We start from the raw sequence: 10,879 nt of genomic DNA on the forward strand, positions 1-10,879 counted from the left end.
GTGTGGTGGTGCATGCCGGTAGTCTCAGCTACTTGGGAGACTGAGGCAGGAGAATCGCTTGAACCCAGGAGGCGGAGGTTGCAGTGAGTCAAGATCGCGAGATTGCACGCCACCCTGTGCAACAGAGTGAGACTCCGTCAAAAAAGAAGAAGAAAGAAAGAGAGAGAGGGAAGAAGGAAGGAAGGAAGGAAGGAAGGAAGGAAGGAAGGAAGGAAGGAAGGAAGGAAGGAAGGAAGCAGATTTGTGCAAAGGAAGAGCTATCCTCTTCCCCCACAGTCTCACCCCTTAACCCAAATCACTGACTCTCCTCTAGAACAAGGTTATTTTATGCATGCACATTCCCATAAGTCTGGAAGAGGGAGGTAGAGAACTTGAGCAAGCTACTAAACTCTCTAAGTCTTAGTTTCTTAACCTGTAAAATATTGATAAAAATATTTACAATCATAGAATTGTTACAAGGATTAGATGAGGTAATTTAACAGTTTAGATTCAAACATTGAGTAGCTACACTATATATGCCAGGTATTAAGAGTAGAGACACATTCTTTGCTATTAAGGTTTTAAGTCTAATGAGTTTTAAGGCACATTTTCAAAGGCTAATTTCTTTCACACACACACCTCACCTATACCCTCCCCCTTCATTATTAGACAGAGGCCTAGTCCTCTTTCTTTCTCATCAGAGAACTGAAAGGAAGACCAGAATGATTATGAAGAACAGCTACATGTTTTCCCATTACCAGTTTGTACTATTTTGATGATGCTTCTCATCCTTTCCAAACATAGCACTGAAGCCATTGTATTGTCTTTAGTAATCATAAGAAGTTCAGTTAGCTGTTTAGTGTTGACACCTGATCTGTTCTCAAAATTAACTATTACTTATGAACATGGTCAGGAAATAAAAAGCAAGCGCATCCTTTCTCTGACCTTGACCTACATGGCTCCTAAAATTCTGCACTGGGAAGGCTTCAAGAAGCAAGGGAAGCTTCTTAGATCACTAGAATATTTCGGTGCTCTTCCAACATTCCCACTTGCTCATGAAATGAAATGAGAGAAAGAGGGGAAAGAGAGGACTCACGGGTGGTATTCAGGTTTTAGGATTGAGCAACTAAGTGATAGAGTGCCTTTTATTGAGACTGGAAAGTCTTAGGGAAAAGTAAGTTCGGAAGGAAAATCAGGAGTTCTATTTCAGACATTACAAAAACTCTCCTGGTCAGGCACAGTGGCTCACGCCTGTAATGCCTGCACTTTGGAAGGCTGACATGGGTGGATCATCTGAGATCAGGAGTTCAAGACCAGTCTAACATGGTGAAACCCCATCTCTACTAAGAATACAAAAGTTAGCTGGGCATAGTGGCACATGCCTGTAATCCCAGCTACCCTGGAGGCTAAGGCAGGCGAATTGCTTGAACTTGGGAGGCAGAGGTTGCAGTGAGCCGAGATCACACCATTGCACTCCAGCCTAGGTAACAAGAGCAAAACTCTGTCTCAAAAAAAAAAAAAAAAATCTTCTGGCCAGATGTGGTGGCTCTTGCTTGTAATATCACCACTTTTGGGGGCCAAGGTGGGAGGATTGCTTGAGCCCAGGAGTTCAAGACCAGCCTGGGAAACAAAAAGAGACCCCATTTTTACAAAAAATGAAAACATTAGCCAGGCATGGTCCATACACCTGTGCTCCCAACTACATGGTGAGCTGAGGCAGGCAGATTGCTTGAGCCCAGGAGGCTGCAATGAGCTGTGATGGCACCGCTGCACTGCAGCCTGACCATAGAACCAGACCTTGTCTCAATGAAAATAAATTAATTAAAATTAAAATTAAAAAATAAAAAAACTCTTCCTCTTATGTCTCTAACCTCTCCTTCTGTCAGCCTGTACAAATGGTTAAGTCTCTTGTTCCTTAAAACAAATGAAGCCTTTCCCAAACCTTATAATCCCTGTAACTATTACCTGCTCTCCTTTCCTTTATATTCAAATTTCTTTAAAGGATCATCTTAGTTGGATGTAGTGGCTCATGCTTGTAATTCCAGCACTTTGGGAAGCTGAGACAGGAGAATCATTTGAACCCAGGAATTCAAGGCCAGTTTGAGCAACACAGTGAGATCATGTCTCTACCAAAACATAAAAACAAAAAAATTAGCCAGACATGATGACTCACACCTGTGGTCCCAGTGACTAAGGAGGTCGAGGTGGGAGTATTGCATGAGCCCAGGAGGTCAAGGCTACTCCAGCTTGGGCAACAGAGTGAGATCCTGATAAAAACTGAAAATAAAAAATTAAATTAAATTTAAAAACAGGCCAGGCACAGTGGCTCATGCCTATAATCCCAGCACTTTGGGAGGCTGAAGCAGGAGGATCACTTGAGGCCAGGAGTTCGAGATCATCCTGAGCAACATGGTGAAACCCCATCTCTACTAAAAATGCAAAAATTAGCCAGGCATGGTGGTGCACACCTGTAGTCCCAGGTACTTGGGAGGCTGAGGCAGGGGAATCGCTTGAATCCAGGAGGTGGAGGTTGCAGTGAGCCGAGATCCTGCCATTGCACTCCAGTCTGGGTGACAGAGCAAGACTCCATCTCAACAACAACAACAACAACAAAGAAAATTAACAACAAAACGGATCATCTATTTCTCACTATATCTACTTCCTCACTTCTGAGTCTGTTCTTGATCCCTGGTTTCTGTACTTACCATATTATTGGAACTACCCTCACTAACCTCACCACAAATAATGCCCTAACAATGACTTGTCAGTCCTAATCTCACAAGACCACAGAGAGAGGATGGATATAGTTAATCACATCCTCTTTGAAAATCTCTCGTCTCTTGGCTTCTCTGGTATCACTCTTTCCTGCTTCTCTTTCTCCTCTATGACTTTTCCTTCTGACATTCTTCCTGGCTCCTCATCTACCTGCTGCTGAAATATTGAACTTGCAGGGCTTCTGTTCAGCTCTTTTCTCACTTTACAGTTTTTTTCAAGGATAATGTTATCATCCAGATCCCATTTAGATGATTTTGGCTGTCATCGATAAACTGTCAACTCCCAAATTGCCATCTTCAGACTTTTACTCTGTTTGGAACTTCAGGCTTGTATTTCATTTGTTTTTTGTTTTTTGTTTGTTTGTTTTGTTTTTGAGATAGAGTTTCACTCTGTCACCCAGGCTGGATTGCAGTGGCATGATCTTGACTTACCACAATCTCCACTTTCTGGGTTCAAGTGATCCTCCCACCTTAGTCTCCTGAGTAGCTAGGACTACAAGTGCACACCATCACACCAGGCTAATTCTTTTTTTTTTTTTTTTTAGAGGGGGTTTTTCCCTTTGCTCCGGCTGGTTTTGAACCCCTCCAGGCTCAGATCTTTTTTTTTTTTTTTTTTTGAGACGGAGTTTCGCTCTTGTTGCCCAGGCTGGAGTGCAGTGGCGCGATCTCGGCTCACCGCAACCTCCGCCTCCTGGGTTCAGGCAATTCTCCTGCCTCAGCCTCCTGAGTAGCTGGGATTACAGGCATGCGCCACCATGCCCAGCTGATTTTTTGTATTTTTTAGTAGAGACGGGGTTTCACTATGTTGACCAGGATGGTCTCGATCTCTTGACCTCGTGATCCACCCGCCTGGGCCTTCCAAAGTGCTGGGATTACAGGCGTGAGCCACCGCGCCTGGCCGAGGCTCATATTTTGAATTGCCTACTAGATGGGTCCATCTAGATGTTCCTAGGTGTCTTGAACTGAACACACTCAAAATTCAATTTTAAACAAGGAAATTTATAGAAGAAATTCAAGTTGCCAAAAACATATGAAAAGTTAACCTCACCTTATAGTCAAGGAAATCCAAATTAAAGCAATGCATGGAATATTTCTGACAAAGGCTAGGCAAAATTAATGAGAATAATGACATCTGGTGTTGGTGAAGATTCAGAGAAACAGGCACTCTTGTACACTGCTGACAGAAGTATAACTTGCTGCATCCTTTTAGGAAAGTAATCTAAAAATACCTATTAAAATATAAAACCCATATGTACTCCTCTTATGCCAAGGAAATCCCCACACAAGTCCATTAAGGTGCTTGTATAAGGATGCTTATCAGATCGTTGTTTATGATAACAGGAAGTTAGAGGTAATCTGATTGCCCATCACTGGACAAATGGATAGGGAAAATGTGGCAGATATATATCTTATTAGAGTACTATGCAGCAGTTAGAAGGAATACATTAGATATATACCTAGCAACAGGAATGGCTTTTACAACAGAGTGCTAAGTGAAAAAGGAAACATTGACATGTCTAACACAATACAATTTATGTAAATTAAAATACACACATAGGCCAGGTGCCAGTGGCTCATGCCTGTGATCCCAGCACATTGGGAGGCTGAGGCAGATGGACCACTTGAGGTCAGGAGTTCAAGACCACCATGGCCAATATGGTGAAACCTCGTCTTTACTGAAAAAAAAAAAAAAATTTGCCAGGCATGGTGGCACACACCTGTAATCTGAGCTACTTGGGAGGCTGAGGCAGGAGAATCACATGAACTCGGGAGGCGGAGGCTGCAGTGAACCGAGATCATGCCACTGCACTCCAGCCTGGGTGACAGAGTGAGACTTCCTCTCAAACAAACAAACAAAAAAAATTTTAATACACACATAAAACAACAAATTCACTTTTAAGAATACACTCAGGCTGGATGCAGTGGCTCATGTCTATAATCCCAGCACTTTAGGAGACCAAGGTAGGCAGCTCACTTGAACCCAGGTGTTCAAGAGCAGCCTGGGCAACATGACAAAACTCCATCTCTATTTTTAAAAACTCAAAAATTAGACGGATGTGGTGGCATGTGCCTGCAGTTCCAGCTACTCAGGAGGCTGATGTGGGAGAATCACCTGAGCCTGGAAAGTCGAGGCTGCAGTGAGCCGTGATCACTCCACTGCACTCTAGCTTGGGTGACAGAGTGAGACCCTGTCTCAAAAAAAAAAAATACATTCAAACAAAAGGATATACATTAAAGAATGGTTGTCTATGAGGTGGAGAGGGCATGCGGATGGGGAATGAGAATGAAAGATAATATATACATATTTACTCTACTTTTAATAAGTCTTATTAAAGAGAACATGTAAGGGAAGAACCTAACATGAATCAACAATGATAATATGCTATAAACTGAGGAATATGATTAACTCAGCCTTCGTCACTGAGGAACTCCCCAAATTAATAACATATTCTCTTTGACCTTATAGTTTGTTTCCATTTTTTTGCCATCAACAATAATGTCACATTAAATATCCTCTACATGAATGTCTTTATATTGATTATATTTCTCTAGAATATATATATATATTTGTTTTGTTTTGTTTTTGAGAAGGAGTCTTGCTTTGTCACCCAGACTGGAGTGCAATGGCGTGATCTCGGCTCACTGCAACCTCTGCCTCCCAGGTTCAAGTGATTCTCCTGCCTGAGCCTCCCAAGTAGCTGAGATTATAGGTGCCTGCCACCACACCTGGATATATATATATATATATATTTTAGTAGAGACGAGTTTTCACCATGTTATCCAGGCGAGCCTCAAACTCCTGACCTCAGGCAATCTGCCCACCTCAACCTCCCAAAGTGCTGGGATTACAAGTGTGAGCCACCACATTCAGCCTTAGAATATATTTTTAACTTGTGGTATTTCCACATATGGGATAGTATGCAAAATGAGTTACAAAGAAATCCACGCCAAGACACATCATAATTAAACATAAGAAAACAGGCCAGATGTGGTGGTTCACACCTGTAATCCCAGCACTTAAGGAGGCAGAGGCGGGTGGATCATCTGAGGTCAGGACCAGCTTGGCCAACATGGTGAAACCCCGTCTCTACTAAAATCACCAAAAAAAAAAAAAAAAAAAAAAAAAAAATAGCATCACTTACAGCAGAACACCAATTGCAATGAGAGCAGATTTCACATCTGAAACCATATGGGCCAGAATAAAATGGCACAACATTTTTTTTTAGAGCAGAAAGAAAGAATTGTCAGATTAAGGCAGGAAGTATACAAGATAAGGCTGGAACATCTCATAGTACCAGAAAGTAAGAAAGTGTGCAGAAGAAAATAAAAAGACAATGATAGGATGTAAAAGGGACACAGGCAACTAAAAGAGCTCCTAGTGTGCAAAGTTAGAACAATATGAACAATAAAATGTAGTATTGTATTATAACCCAAAGTATAAAATACATATCTGCCTGGGCATGGTGGCTTATACCTGTAATCCCAGCACCTTGGGAGGCCAAAGTAGGTGGATCACCTGAGCTCAGGAGTTCAAGATCAGCTTGGGAAACATGGGGAAACACCACCTCTACAAAAAATACAAAATTTAGCTGGGTGCAGGGATGTGCATCTGTAGTCACAGCTACTTGGGAAGCAGAGGTGGGAAAATCACTTGAGCCCAGGAGACAGAGGCGGCAGTGAGCTGTGATCATACCACTGCACTCCAGCTTTGGCAATAGAACAAAACCCTGTTTCAAAAAAAACAAACAAACAAACATAATCCAGGAATTCATACTGTTGTAAACAAATGACTGAATTAGATGGATTGCTGGAAAGCTGAATGGATAAATAGATAGTGCCTTAGTCCATTTTCTGCTACTATAATAGTATACCACAGACTGGGTAGTTTAATAAGAACAGTTTATTTGTCTCATAGTCCTAGAGCCTGGGAATTTTAACAGCATGGCACCAACAAGTGGTAAGGGTCATCTTATGATGGAAGGGCAAGTGAGCATGTGAGACAGAAAGGAAGGGGTCTGAACTTCTCAGGAGCCCACTCCTTAGATAACAGCATTAACCTTTTCATGAAGGCAAAGCCTTCATGGTCTAATTACCTCTTAATGACCTCACTTCTTTTTTTTTTTTTTTTTTTAAGATGGAGTTTTGCTCTGTCACCCAGGCTGGAGTGCAATGGTGCAATCTTGGCTCAATGCAACCTCCGCCTCCTGGGTTCAAGTGATTCTCTTGCCTCAGCCTCCCGAGTAGCTGGGATTACAGGCACACGCCACCACACCCAGCTATTTTTTTTTTTTTTTGGTAGAGATGGGGTTTCACCATGTTGGCCAGGCTTGTCTTGAACTGCTGACCTCAAGTGATCTGCTTGCCTTGGCCTCCCAAAGTGCTGGGATTACAGGCGTGAGCCGCTGTGCTTGGCTGAACTCACTTCTTTAAGTTTCCAATATAAGAACTTTTGGGGACACATTCAAACTATAGCAGGCAGATAGATAGGTAGATGATAGATGGATAGATGATAGGTAGATAGATAGATAGGTAGATAGATGATAGATAGATAGATAGATGATAGATGGATGGATAGATAGATAGATAGTTGATAAAGACAAATTTCCCATGCACAATTCTAAGTAGTTTATGTAGATACTCTGCCCTCAAGGAGGTGGAGCACAACTCTATTCCTTAAGTTTGAATGCACATAGTGACTTCTAAGAGTACAGTATGGAAAAGGAGAAAAAGAATAACTTTACTATGAAGAAACCTGACAAACACTACTTCAGGCACGTGGTCAAGATCAACATCAATAGTGATAGTATGTATCCATGATATGACACTTTACTTCTGTGGTCTTCCTCCCTAAAATTCATAACCTCAGTTTAATTGTGAGACAAGTGCATTAGTTTGTTCTCATGCTACTATAAAGAAATACCTCAGACTGGCTAATTTATAAAGGAAAGAGGGGTGTGTGTGTGTGTGACAGAGTTTCACTCTTGTCACCCAGGCTGGAATGCAGTGGTGCTATCTCAGCTCACTGCAACCTCCACCGTCCAGGTTCAAGTGATTCTCTTGCCTCAGCCTCCCGAGTAGTTGGGATTACAGGCATTCGCCACCACCATCTAATTTCTGTATTTTTGGTAGAGACAGGGTTTTACCATGTTGGCCAGGCTGATCTCGAACTCCTGACCTCAGGTGATCTGCCTCCCTCAGCCTCCTAAAGTGTTGGGATTACAGGCGTGAGCCACCGCGACTGGCCAGGAGAGAGGTTTAATTGACTCACAGTGCCACATGGTTAGGAAGGCCTCAGAAAACTTACAATCATGGTGGAAGACAAAGGAGAAGCAAGCACCTTCTTCACAGGACGGCAGGATGGAGTGAGTGCAAGGAGGGGAAATGCCAGATGCTTATAAAACCATCAGCTCTCATAAGACTCACTCACTATCACAAGAACAGCATGGGGGAAACCGCCCACATAATTCAATTACCTCCACCTTGCGCCACCATTGACACATGGGGATTATGGAAATTACAATTGAAGGTGAGATTTAGATGGGGACACAGAGCCAAACCATATCAACGGACATCAGACAAATTCTAATATTTTATAAAACAACTGTTGAGTACTTCTCAAACTATCAAGGTCATCAAAAACAATAAACATCTGAGAAACTGTCATAGCCAAGGGGAGACTAAATGTAATGCAGTGTCCCAGATGATATTCTGGAACAGATAAAGGACATTAGGTGGCCAAGTGTGGTGGCTCATGCCTGTAATCCCAGCACTTTGGGAGGCCAAGGTGGGAGGATCACTTGAGGTCAGGAGTTCTAGAACGGCCTGGGTAGCATAGTGAGACCACATCTCTTCCAGAAATTTTTAAAAAGTTATCTAGGCATGGTGGCATGTACCTGAAGTCCCAGCTACTCAGGAGACTAGGGAAAGAGGATCACTTGAGCCCAGGAGTTCAAGGCTGCAGTGAGCTATGATCACACCATTGTACTCCAGTCTAGGCAACAGACCTTGCTGCTAAACATAATTTTCTTAAGTGCATTAGGTAAAAACTAAGGAACTCTGAATAAAGTATGGACTTTAATAATAATGCATTAATATTGCTTCATTAATTGTAACAAATGTACTATATTAATATAAGTGGTTAACAATAGGGGAAACTGGATGCAGGGCATATGGAAACTCTCTGTACTATCTTTGCAACATTTCTATAAATCTAAAAATGTTTTAGCAAGGAAATACCTTCAGATAAAGGAAAATTAATCCAGCACTTTGGGAGGCCAAGGTGGGTGGATCGCCTGAGATCAGGAGTTTGAGACCATCCTGGCCAACATGGTGAAACCCCGTCTCTACTAAAAATACAAAAATTAGCCAGGCATGGTGGTGAGTGCCTGTAATCCCACTTACTCAGGAGGCTGAGGAGATAACTTCCAGGAAAGAGGTGATAACTCCCAGGTTGTTGCCATGACATATGTAAACTGTCATGGCCTGGTGGGCGTGCCTTATGTCAATGAGCAATGAAAGCAGCTAGGGATCACTTTTTTTGCCATCTGCTGTTTCCTGCGGGTTTCTTCACTTTATCCTGTCTGGACCATATCCTGTTTTGGTCAGCAGGGTTGTGACCAGAAAACAAGTACTGCCGGTCTCTTACCTCAGTATAGTTATGAATTTTTAGAGAACACTTAGAGGGAACTTCCTGATGGACCCCAAACATTCCATGTTCTTTCATCCCTCTCTGCCTCTCCTCATGCTGTTCTCTCTAATGTGTGCCTAGTACATTTCTCCTTATGCTTCAATACTCAACTTAAATATCTCTTCCATGAGGATTTTTTTTTTTTTGAGACAGAGTTTCTCTCTTGTTGCCCAGGCTGGAGTGCAATGGCATGATCTTGGCTCACTGCAACCTCCACCTCCCAGGTTCAAGCAATTCTTCTGTCTCAGTCTTCCAAGTAGCTGGGATTACAGGCATGTGCCACCATCCCTGGCTAATTTTGTATTTTTAGTAGAGACAGGGTTTCACCATGTTGGCCAGGCTGGTCTCAAACTCCTGACCTCAGGTGATTCACCCACCTCAGCCTCCCAAAGTGCTGGGATTACAGGCGTGAGCCGCCATTCCCAGATGGGGATTTTTTTTTTCTTACGCTGTTAGGCTTTCATATTGTGTTCCCGTAGCACCTCTATTCTTGTTCTGATGCTTTGCAATATGGCAAATATTTGTTCATATGTTTGTTTCCCCAAAAGAATTATAAACTCTTCCTGTACAGAGGCTAAATCTTACACAACTTCTTATCCCAAAGTCTCACAAAATACCTGGCGTAAGTAAGTACCCATAAATTCTGAGTTGAATGAAAAGATCAAAGTTTGGAATTTAGAGCCAAGGAGCACATTCCCTAAAGGCAGATCTGTTTTTCATGTTACTAATGCTTTCTCTCTTCTTTTAGATAGCACCCCTGGTCACCTGGAAAAGAACACAAAGGTCAAAGTTATGAAGGTTTCAGGGATAGGAACAGAGCAGATTAGAATGGTCTGGTTTACTTCATTTAGCATAAAGTCCTCAAGGTTTATTCATGTAGCATATGTCAGAATCTCTGAATAATATTCCATTGTGCACCACATTTCATTTATCCATTCGTCTATTGATGGACATTTGGGTTGTTTCCACCTTTCAGCTATTCTGAATGACGCTGCTGTGAACATGGGTATACAGATACCTGTTCAAGTCACTGCTTTAATTCTTACAGGTATATACTCAGAAGTGGAATTTCTGTTTACCATCTTAATGATATTTTATATTTTGTTTCCCAACTTGCATTTTCCCCACATGTGTTACCTTAAATAGGAAAAAAAAGTTACTGAGAAGGAAAGATTTAAAATGCTACACTCATTTAATAAACATTAATTAATACATTTCTTCTGGCCACAGAACTCAAGTTAGTTCTGAATCTGATCATCTTTGGATGAACTGACAAAATTCAGTTTCTGGACCTACAAAACAACAGATTAGACTCTGGTCTAGGAAATGCCACAAAGATACTGGCATCTTTAAGGCTCAGTCTAACACAGTCTGGTGGCACCTTTCTGATCTCTCTATAAGTTTCAATGTTGGTGACTACAACTTTAGGAAGAGTGAA

This window comes from Sapajus apella, unplaced genomic scaffold, assembly GCF_009761245.1.
Source record: "Sapajus apella isolate SASKATOON/1434 unplaced genomic scaffold, GSC_monkey_1.0 scaffold91, whole genome shotgun sequence".
Lineage (NCBI taxonomy): Eukaryota > Metazoa > Chordata > Mammalia > Primates > Cebidae > Sapajus > Sapajus apella.